The sequence below is a fragment of the Tachypleus tridentatus genome, chromosome 13 (genome assembly GCF_004210375.1).
Source record: "Tachypleus tridentatus isolate NWPU-2018 chromosome 13, ASM421037v1, whole genome shotgun sequence".
Taxonomy (NCBI): Eukaryota; Metazoa; Arthropoda; class Merostomata; order Xiphosura; family Limulidae; genus Tachypleus; species Tachypleus tridentatus.
Window position 1 is genome coordinate 72,499,813 of NC_134837.1, and position 12,214 is coordinate 72,512,026.

The following is a 12,214-nucleotide window of genomic DNA, read 5'->3' on the forward strand; positions in this document are numbered from 1 at the left end:
TAAGCTTGCACTTCAAATAACTGCTTCAAAGCACAACAAGAAAGATTGTTTACTTTATTCAGGAGAAAAAAACACGTCTTTTTTAATTCCAATCTTTTGTCATTTACATTAGGTTAACATTTAAGCTTCTTCCGAGAACGATAAACTACTTTGTTGTTTATGGATGGTGCCATGCAGTGTTTTTTTCTATTTCTTTCACAAAAACGTATTGTAAAGTGTACATTACAAGATAATTATAAGAAGTAAAAGTGTAATTGAAGACTTATAAGATGGTAAAGAGTACTATACATAAATCTAATAGAGTGGGACAAAATTGGCTAGATGGAGTTGTGAATTGATGAAATGGTTTAATCTATACAGTGAACATTCGAGTTTGTAAGTGTTATAGACTGGGAAAGAAGAAATATGATGCATAACCTAAAATCTGATTTATAGGAAGGACTTAAATAAGCCAAAAGAAATAAATTTGAATATATTTAATTAATGAGTTAATATTATCACCTGATTCATCGGATGAATATACAAAAAACTGGGTGAACTCTAATCTAATAGAAAAGAATATGAAAACCCAAAAACAAATGGATTGGGTGCTCATTATATATCAGACAAATCCATAGGAAAAAGCTTTAAAATCATAAAAAATAATGACAGATGAAATAAGAGTTTAAACATACGGGGTTAATTAGAAATATCAAATGGTATTGTTTGTGTCTGACGGTCCGACGATAGCTCAGTTGGTAGAGCGGTGGACTGTAGTAGGCTTATAGTTATCCATAGGTCGGTGGTTCAAATCCGCCTCGTCGGATGTTGTTTTGCCCGGCATAGCGAAGCGTTTTTAAGGCGTTCGATTTGAAATCCGAGTGTCGCGGGTTTGAATCCCCGTGGCACTAAACATGCTCGCACTTTCAACCGAGGCGGCGTTATCACGTGACGCCCAATCCCACTATTCGTTGGTAAAAGAGTAGCCCAAAAGCTGGCGGTGGTTGTTGATGACTAGGCACCTTTTCTCTAGTCTAACACTTCTAAATTATAGCCTTCGTATACAAAAAAAAGAGATCATCTCTTTCGATTTCTTAAATATAAGAATAGGTAACATGATATATCAATTTTAAGTGATTTCGAAAGAGCTATGATGCTCATACCAACATAAATTTGTTTATTTAACCTTCTGTAAATATTATTCTGTCCCTGAAGTTTGGTGTAGTTATTAATTATTAAACTTTGTTTGGATCGGAACACGTTTTTGTATCAACTCGTGTTTTGATATTTTCCACAGTATTTCCAAACAGATAATTATTTAACATTTTATTTATTTTTTTGAAAATCATAATTACATTTGGTTATAATTTATGCATTTAGATTAATATATTTCTTTGTCAATAAGACTGTTTGAACCCTAACATTTTTTTGCTTTACTCTCATTGATAAAACTCGTTTAAGATTTTTATAGTGAAGAACGTAATTATTCTTATCAAATAAAATTGTCGTTTTATAAATTTAGTAGCTATTCAGTTTTCTGGTGCTAGGGTTATAACTGAACGATAGTTATGTAGATTTTTGGATATTCTAAATCTACTTTTAAAATATATCCTATTTTTAAATTATCACTCGTTTTCATTACACTAAGAAATAAGATGGTAGGGAAGACCATATAGCTGGATAATAAATTGTTCGAATTTTATCACATGAGTAATTAGTAGGAACTTAATATGCATAGGAATAAACAAAAGAGAGCAAGGATGATTAAAATTATTTTATAACTGGTTTGGCTTTGCGATAGCTAAGACTCACAAGTTACGATTATTCTTTAACTGTTTTGCACAGTATGCGTGTACTGTTACGTATTTCAGTTTCGGATTTATTATGTTATGTACGTTGCGTAATACTACTTCACATAATCGGAAATTTTAATAGTAGTTTATCAAATCTATTAATATGTATTAATTTTGTGATATTTCTCAACGAGATTCATTCACACAATTTTCGTTTTTGACACATATTTTTTACTATAGAAATATGAAGATAATACAATTTACAATAACGTTTATTAGTAATAGTTTTAGTTCATATACAAGTTTTAGAAACTTACAGATAACAATGAATGTTATATCCAGTCTAGAACTAAATATATTATAGTTGATTCAAGAAAACGATGAGCAAATTAATTCTGAGTTCATATTGTTGCATCACGCTTAAAATAGCTAGTTCGGTTGGCCTTGTACCGTTAAAACCTACTTCTTACCGAGAGCGATTTTTAATTCCTCGTAGTAAACCTAATGTCGGAACAAATTCACTTAAGAACCTTCATCAAAGGTCGCGACAATACTTTCATTCACTGGTATTTCATACACACCTAGTACATTGTCGATTTCTACGCACAATAACGAACGTTCTAAACAATTCGAGAAAAGGAGGGACTTGAGCAATACACAGTCAACAATATATATCACATGTAAAAAATAAAACTATACACATACTGACTTAGGCACCAACGGTAAATTTGTTCAAGTTTGTGTTTAAATGAATAACACCAACGTAAAATTACAGAAATATATTGATATGTCGTAATAAATAACGCTGAAACGTTGTGACAAAGATGAATAGAACATATCCACAGCAAATATTGTATATGCATTTCTGAATCTTTGCGAGATTGTTTATACAGACAGACTTAACATAAACAACCACAACTAAAATTTTGGAAAAAAATTGATTTAATGTCCTTTTATTCAACTCAATGTCAGTTTAAGTTATTGAGTTATTATATCACATCATCACTCTTATATTCAACACAATGATCATTTGGTTATTCTCAAATATCAGCGCTTCTAAAGTCCACTGAATGTCAATTTAAGTCATTTAATCCAAATTTATGCTTGATTCAGGATTGAAATTGAATTACTTTAAATTTTGGTTCTTCCCTGAGATTTTCGTTAAATATACTTTAGTTGCTAAATTCCATATAGTCAGTTTATCAAACATGAGCTGAATACATGTAATGTGACAGAAAATAATTATTAATATTTTACTTAAGAAACTTATTGCTAAATAAATGTTTTTGGATATGTTTTCCAAATATTAGTTATAACTGTTACGTATTACGACTTCAAATAACCTAAAACTGAGTTAAATTGTAATTTAGATTGAGAAGTTAAATAAATTTCGATATGTATCATTTTTATGATATTTCCTAAGAAAACTGATACACACAGTATTTTCTTAATAAAAATATTTATTATATTCAAACAGTAATACAATTTCTCCTAACTGTTATTAGAAATAATGATTTATATTGAAAAGTTTTAAAACTTGTGAACAATACTGAGTCTCCTACCTGATCTGGAACTTCCTATGCAAGGCTCACGATTGGTGAATTAATTTCGCGTTGATATTGGTAAAATTCTCTTAACAGGGAGCTAGTTGACTTTTCGCTGATCATACGTGAGTTTGTCACAGCTGAAGTTATATAACGTCTTCATGAAAATACTTACATCCAACGTCAATACGCAGAAGTCAACGATTTGTGATGTTCGAAATATATAAACTTTCTTGGTCAGATATCTGAAGCTAATCACAGTAATAACTTCCGATGTTTACACTGTACCTACTGTAATAAACCATTAATATATACTGTCTCTCCGCACTTTGCGTTGGTTACCTTTTATAAGCGTTAGGTGACATTCTAGGGATTTGAGTTAATACAATAATAATGGCTTTTATATACGCATACACATTGTTGATTCTTATAGTCAAGAATCTTCCACAACATTAGTTGGTGAATAGGTTATGATTTTGTAATACAGTATAAGTTACATGCATTTGTAAATATATATTAAACTGAAAAAACCATCAGTATTTAAATAAATATGTAATAACATATCCGTCGCATTATCTAGTAATAATATACGTATAAGGAATGCCTATCCTATTTCAAGTATTTAAAACAAAACATTTTTATGTTTATTGCCTGATTATCATTTTCACTTTTGAATATTTTAAGTTATGTTACAAAGTTCTTTTTGATTAATCCTTAAAATTGAAAAATGCGAAAAACAGATTTTAAAAAACATATTCTTACTTAGTCAACTGTCGGAATGTGCAAATTATTAAATGTGATGGTAAATACAAGTGAATTTTATTATGAAATTTGGGATCTTCATTCTAGATGGGCCTGGCATGGCCAAGCGCGTAAGGCGTGCGACTCGTAATCCGAGGGTCGCGGGTTCGCGCCCGCGTCGCGCTAAACATGCTCGCCCTCCCAGCTGTGGGAGCGAATAATGTGACGGTCAATCTCACTATTCGTTGGTAAAAGAGTAGCCCAAGAGTTGGCGGTGGGTGGTGATGACTAGAGCTGCCTTCCCTCTAGTCTTACACTGCTAAATTAGGGACGGCTAGCACAGATAGCCCTCGAGTAGCTTTGTGCGAAATTCCCAAACAAACAAACAAACAAACAAATCATTCTAGATTGTATTCCTTGTTTTGGCTTTGTGAGCTGAAGAATCATATGAGCATTTTCACATTTGGAATATGTTTATAACACATACGGATTATTATAGTTATAGTTGAGGGTTTAGATTGAACAAAATTGGGTAATGTTGCGTTAATGTCTTTTTGACAACAAATCAAACATAATGGTGAATTTCAACCAATGATTAGAATTTTTGCACACGAGTATACCAGATTCTACTTCATTACTCATCAAGACCACTATAAATATACATCCATATCTAATTATATGCCCAAAGTCACACACACTCTCCACTGGAGTAATATTAAAAAGACAAACTTGTCTTGTTTCTGTCGTTTAGCGCAAGTACCGCAAAAATCGAAATATCGGCGTGAGAGACGGATAGTTTTTCATCATTATATAGTAGATTTTACAAGTATTGCTTTCTACCAAATACATTTAAAATAAAGAATAATTATTTAGAACAATTTAAGTATGATTCATTAAAATCTCCTCTAAATTAACTATAAAGATAGGCTAAGCAAACCTATCAAAATGGACATGTCGCCACAAATCGTTAGTTTATGTTATATTTGAAGTAGTCATAAAAAATTAATGAAAGGCATAAAATGCATATAATATTGGAATATTTCTCTTTTTTGTTGGATAATGTATTGCACTAGAGTACATTTTACAATGTAAACGATTGTCATTTAATCAATCAAGCAGTGCCACTCGAACACTGCAGTCATAATAATAATCATATTATTCCTAGTGTTAGTATAATACATTCACGCATGGCTTCAAGGAAAAATACCACATGACAGACAAGTAGAAATCTATGTTCTGCTTGGTGTAAGATAAAAATTCCATGTGATAAATTTTATGCTTCAGAAGGAGCTGCATGGAAACTCTGAAAAAATATGTAAAACTGGTAATGTTGATAATAGAAGCAGTAAAGGTAGAGGGAGTCAACTCCTCAAACGTGATGTTAGTTAATACAGTCAGGTAATAAGACAATTTTATAGAAATATATTCAATAATAAAACTGTAAGTACAGTAGTGAATGTTATTTCCAAAATAGTATGATACAAAATAGCATGAAGTAGCTTCAGAGAAATAACAGCTGATCATAAACCATTGCTTAGAAAAAATAATCTAAACAAAAGAGTAAAATGATCATCAAAGTTGAAAGAATATGATGAATGGAACTGGAGGAGAGTACTTTTTATCAGTTGATACCAAATTTAAGTTGCTTGGAAACAAAATCTAGATTGTTCGATGACATGGTATAATGTTAACGTACTACAGCTACCTTGAGGTTTGTTAAAGGACCAGTACAACTGTGGGCTGCATTCTAGTCAATTGTAGTGGAACTCTCCAGAAATAATAGTATAATGAATGCTGACAGGTACATTTTCTTTCTTATCCGTAATGAACGAGGCTCAAGAACAAGTCTCATTTTCTAGCAAAACAGTGAATCCAAGCAGGCAACAAATGTGGTGAAACGATATCTGTGAGGCATTGGCCTGTGTAAAATCTAAATACAAATATTATTAAGGCATCATGAGCTTCTATAAAAAGTGAGAAGGTCAAAAGAGCAACTGAACAACTTGACAATTTATGAGGAAGAATACATGACATTTTAAAATTATTTCAAAATTGTACATTGTTAACTTATTGTACCATAAGTACGAAATTTATTGGTGTTTCAGAAATAATTTCTTTTCTGTATTTTTTTTTTTCTTTTGTAATAATGTATTGCACAAATGTTAAACTGACCATTTAGTTCCAATTACTCATTGTTTTATACTTATGTGAGTGGATCATTTGAACACTTCCATAAGTTTTGGTAATACTATTTATCAGCTTCAAAACTATTTTGCTGATCGTTATCCAATGCATTAACGAAATGTAATGTATATTTATATAAGACTGAAAGATAAATATAAACTTGCTAGTTTACTGTTTTAATACTACAAAAAACAAAAGAAATTATCACAACTTTATGGTTGAAAAATGATTACGTTTTCGACATAACACTTCTGAAAAGAAAGTTATTTAAAAAAACATTTTTCAATCGTTGTGTTCTCATAATATCTTCAAATACTTATTCAAGAATGGCAGTAACAATCTTTAATTTCATTTTAAATCATGATATTAATAATAAAAAAGCCGTTAAACATAAAACATATTTCCTCAACTGTAAAAGTCAACTCTAAAATAAAGTAACTATGCTTGATGACCAGAAAATTTATTTTGTGCACATATCGACTGCTTTCTGCAAAGGAAAAACTGATATAGAGAGCTTACATCAAATCTGGCTTTATACAACTTAAAACTATATTGAACTGTGAATTCATTATTTGTCATCTTGAATACATTTCAATTTGGCTGAAAAATTCAGCCAAAGTGCGATTATAAGTGCCAATATCTGATATTATTATAGACAAAGAAAACATAAATTATTTTATTATGATATCTATGCATTCTAATTTATTTGGAAACACATTCGGGTATAAGTTTGTCGTTGTTTAACTTTCGAAGATGGTCAATAATATGTGTTTTCGTATGTAAGTGTCGAATCTTTTTTTAACTCTATAAATAATATTATCATTGTTAATATAGTTCTTTTTATACTGTCCCTTAGCTAATGATACATTAGCGTGCTAAACTGCGTATTGAATAATTTAAGGTTGTCTGAACACTCTACAGAGTGAGCTATGTGTACGTCGTAAAAGATAATCAACCTGATTATTCAATTTAAAACCCTTGTAGTGACAAGTGCTGCTGATTAGTTGCACTTCTTCAGGTTACTAATACAATACTCAGAAGAAATAATACGCAACCACAGAATGTGTGGTGTGGATGTTTATTTGTTTTGTTTTTCTTTTTAAGTACTAAACTACGAAATATGGTAACCGCACTGTTTTCATAAAATATATCGAAACCCATTTGTTAGCGTCATAATCCTTCAGATTTACTGAGCCACTGGAGGGCCGTGAACATTCAGTCCACGCGTGAATAAGTTGTCATTCAAGTTGAAATGCAAGTTACAATTTTCTGTTCGCATTTTCTTTGATTTTGATACAACTACTTATCAGTCGGAGTATTATGTTATTCTCAAGTTGAAAGATTTATTTCTACTCTTATAATATATAACAGCTAAATGTCTGAAAACAAGGATAAATATTAAAATGAATGTTTTCTTACAAGCCTAGATCATTAAGTTGATAATGAAATTATGTGGTTCATTTAAAAACAAAACAAAAAATTCCAAAGCTAATTTAATTTAAAGATTCTAAAGTCTACAATAGGATGGTGTATTATTTAAATTTTCTTCAATCCATTTTTATCAAAATAAATGTGACTTATAAACAGTATTTTCAAGAACAAGTCAGTAAACATTTAATTATGTGTTCAAAAGGTTAAGTAAGCTAAGCTTGCAATCTGAATGGCTTTTTGTAGGTGACATTTTCTCTAAAATTCCAAAATGAAGAAAATTAGTCAATTGGTAAGTACTTTTGTCGTTTCTATATATCTAATGATCAAAATTCGAAGAAAGGAACTATATTTTGGAAACCTTTTTATATTACAGATATTACTGAAATAGTTAACTTGAATAAGTAAACAATTTATATTAAGCAATATAAAATTTAAATACAAAATTGCGTAGCAATTTAAAGAGACTTGTGTTGTAAAGCTATAGGAGGAAGATCGATCCATGATCTGTGGCACAAACTGTGGTACAAACTCAATATAAAACTACAAAAACATACAAATCAATAAATAAAAAATACCTTCGCTTCAATAGAAACCATGTTTGAGAATAAATTCCTCATTTCTGTAGTTTTTCTAACATTTCTTGCTGTTTTATTATTTGGCTGAGACAAAATAATACACTGGATGGGCATTCCCAGTAAAACAAAATGGATGTTCAACTGGAGCACAGTTTTTTATTTTGTTCTCTTCTTTTATTCTAAGTTTTAAATTTCTTCTAGGTTGACTAACGTACACACAATCACATTCACATTAGATATTAAAATTACCAGTTTTCTATATTAAACTGATTTCATATTTAGTTTGATATTCTAGTAAATTCATTCAATGGCTTATGAATCAGACCAAATAATTATCATATCTTAAATAAGAATGAAGGGTTGGAAAATTAGAAAATGTGTGTGATAGATGGCGTGATCTTTCTCAAGTATGTAAACTAAGTAGTCACATGATCAACGATATTTGTATTTATATGGTTACACAGTTTTAATTTTTACATTTTTGAGAATGACGTGAATGAACGTCGAAACATTTAGAGTGCCTTTTATGATGGCTAATCGGTCTTAAATTGAGAATTTTAGTCATGTACTAAGCAATATTGATAATTTGAACGTTTTAAATATTTACACAAGTTCTAAGAAGTTTAACCCTTTTAATGTATTAGGTTGTCATATAAGTAATGTCCGAAAATTTAATACAGAAAGTGCATCATCATTTCTGTCTTTTGCTTTAATGACTAAAATATGTAGTAGGACGTGTATAAAAGTGTTCAGATAAATAAAAGAAACTAACCAAATTCTACGGTTTCAGATCATTACCCAAATAAACCATTATGAAGATGTATGTGTCTGAGGAGTACATTAGGCATATAATGCCTTATGAGTTTAAAAAAGACAATAGTGCAGCAGAAACTACACGAAACATTCAAGGTGTTTATAGTGCGGAGTCTTTCAATGAAAGAAAATGTTAAAGGTGATTTCAGAAGTTCAGATCAGGTAACTACAGCTTAAGTGATGCGCCATGTTCTGGTCGTCCTGTTGAGTTTAATGATGACTTTTTTGCTGGTTGCATATGGTGAAGATTGATTGTGCTGTAACAGTTGAAGAACAAGCACAGAAGCTTAATTCAACCCATTCAACAGTTCACCGTCATCTGCAACAGCTTGGAAAAGTGTCAAAACCTGGAAAGTGAGTCCCCCATGATTTGACAAAAGGCAACCTTAGAACAAGAATAGACGTTTGCACTTTTCTGTACTCTCGTGAACGTAACTCACCTTTTTTGGACAGGTTAATGACTGGAGATGAAAAATGAATATATTGTAAAAATTTATATGCAAAAACGGCTCTTTTGGGTTGAGAAAATATTTACACAACAAGTGGGTTTCTCGACATCACTGAATATTGTAAAAATGTTAAGCGTCGCATACTATGGCTTAGTGCAGGTAAATTGGGCTAAAGTACAGCCCAAAATGGTCTTCCACCCTAGGAAAGTCTTGTTAAGCGTTTGGTGGGATTGTTGGTATGATCCACTTTGTGTTGCTGCCATTCAATACAACAATTACACCAGACTTCTATTGTCAACAGTTACAGCACTTGAATGTTGCACTGAAAGAAAAGAGGCTTGCTTTGATCAATCGTAAAGATATTGTTTTACACCAGGATAATTCACAGCCCCATACAGCAAGGATCACATCTACAAAAATTGAAAAGCTAGATTGGGAAAACTTTCACATTCTTCTTATTCTCCAGACCTTGCCCCATCTGATTATCATGTATTCCAAAGCTTGCTGTCTATCTTGATGGAGAAAAGCTTGGAACACATAAAGATGTCAAAACTACCCTCTCTACATTCTTTTCCTTCAAACCCCAAGAATTTTATAGAAGTGGCATTTAGAAGCTTGTGAATTGTTGGCAGGAAGTAATTAATTATAACGGAACATACATTATTGATTGAATAACATTAAAAGCATTTGAAATCCTTTCTTTTTTTTCGAACCTAAAATCGGATACATAAGGGATGACCTGATAAAAACGCTGACTTTGATTTTGGAGACACTTTCTGCAAGCAATGTAAATAGAGGCACGCTTATCTGAGTAAAAAGAAACCTTGTTAGAGCAAAGCCTCAGTTTAAGTACTTTATGTCTCTGATCTGCTTTCACAGCGTATTGTAACTTTAACTGCAATATTATATTAAAGCCACACTTACAGCTGAGCTTCCAACCTGTAAGAAAGCCTTAATCTTGACTTTCTTTGTTTAAGGTTAAATTCTCAATCCTCTAGGCTGTCTTGTTTACTCAACTAGCTCGGGATTTACAGTTGTTTGTTTACTTGCTTGGCTACCTGTAGATCTTTCAGTAGAGGAGAACATTTTAATTTTTTGGCAGTTAAACGATATTGAGCGATATTCAATGGTCGTCATGGTTCTCAGATCTGACCTAATCTTCTTCAAGATAAAAGTGAAAAATGAATATATGTAGCTGCCAGTAACCGCATTTGCTATAAGCAAGAAACCGCCATCTCTTCAAGCTGTACAGTTGAAACCCAGTTTAATAACTGCAGATATAGTGCAGCTATTTCTGATATTCAAGACTACATCATCCATTAGGAAAGTAGAGGATGAAGGAAAGAGGAGGTTAAGTGTTGTGAACACATAGTGTCCTATTGAAAGATTCTATATTATCAAGAAATATCATTATTACAATCATATACCTGCGCACATTATCATTAAATACGAAGTGTTTCCAAAATTAATCTCTTCTAATAAGCTGAAGAAATTCCAGGGAAATTCTTCAACAACAAAAAACAACTCTCTTTAGAAGCTTGCTGCTTGATATATAATCCTACATCTCCCACGAACTGTTCATGGAACTTTGAAGAATTAGAAACGAATGCATTCTACAAAAATAATTTAAAAAATAAAAGTAGCGAGTAGTTAGAGCGCTTTCTCACTGTCAAAAGGAAGGCACTTTAGTGGAGGTCATCGTGGTGAAAGAAGATCAAAGGATACTGCTGCCTGAAAGTTACGTAATCATTGCACTACAGAACAAAAAATTAACTCCTGAGGAAAACTGAAAGAATTTAATGGTATTGATTTCAGAATTGTAGTCGGAACTTCCCCATTAGCTCTAGATTTGGAGTTATTTATTGTAATATCTCAATATTTTATCAGCACTATGTGAACTACCATGCAATCAACTCAGTACAATAGATTTATGATGTGAATTATGTTTGCTTGGAATGCTTAATTGGTAAAAGCCATAATTTTTTGATAGCTTCAAATATTGACTGTATTCATTGATTTAAAATTCCAAATATATTTTTCATATATGTTATCCTTTCTCGATGTATTCGTAGCAAAGTGCTCCACTTTTCCCTCATTTACACTTTCACTTGTTTAACTTAGGAATCGCGAAATTCTCTCGTGCTCAGTTTGCTCGAACATTCGTGAAATTACTCGACTCGGAATAAAGTGGACATATCCTGATGACGATTTTTCAGTTGCCTTCATTCACAGTGTGTTTCCTCGCCTCGCTCAGTGCACAGTCAAAACAAAGCCCGGTCTTCTTCTTCGCGACATATCTACAATATAATCGAATTCTGCAAAGCTTTCTTTTAAAAATATATCAAACTTTAATTACGCAAATATAAATGATTTAAAAAAATCATTTAACTGTTTCCAGTCTAAGTAAGGTCCGAAAGTGCAAAATTCCCAAACAGTTTTTGCCATATTTGACGAAAATACATTACATTTTCACCAATGAAAAATCTCACCTTTTAGGTAAAGGTAAATTACTACAACTATTTTGAGATAAAATTTGCCAGAAACAATGAGCACACGTATGTGTTGCACACTTCTGTAGTATTTTCACAAATCTTTGTTTCGAACTTGTTTTTCACTGACTGAAGCTAACGAGATATAGGTGCTTATTTCCAGATATCCAGGCAAAACTACAATATACACTAAATATTTAAACATTGCATCTGCAA

The 12,214-nt window shown here is 31.6% G+C and overlaps 1 non-coding gene across 1 annotated transcript; it reads left to right on the top strand.

The window, feature by feature from the left end:
• Nucleotides 1-719: 719 nt before the first annotated feature.
• On the top strand, nt 720-805 carry TRNAY-GUA (transfer RNA tyrosine (anticodon GUA)). Its single transcript is given in 2 exon segments — nt 720-756; nt 770-805. It is a non-coding gene; the product is annotated as a tRNA-Tyr (tRNA).
• Nucleotides 806-12,214: the final 11,409 nt, after the last annotated feature.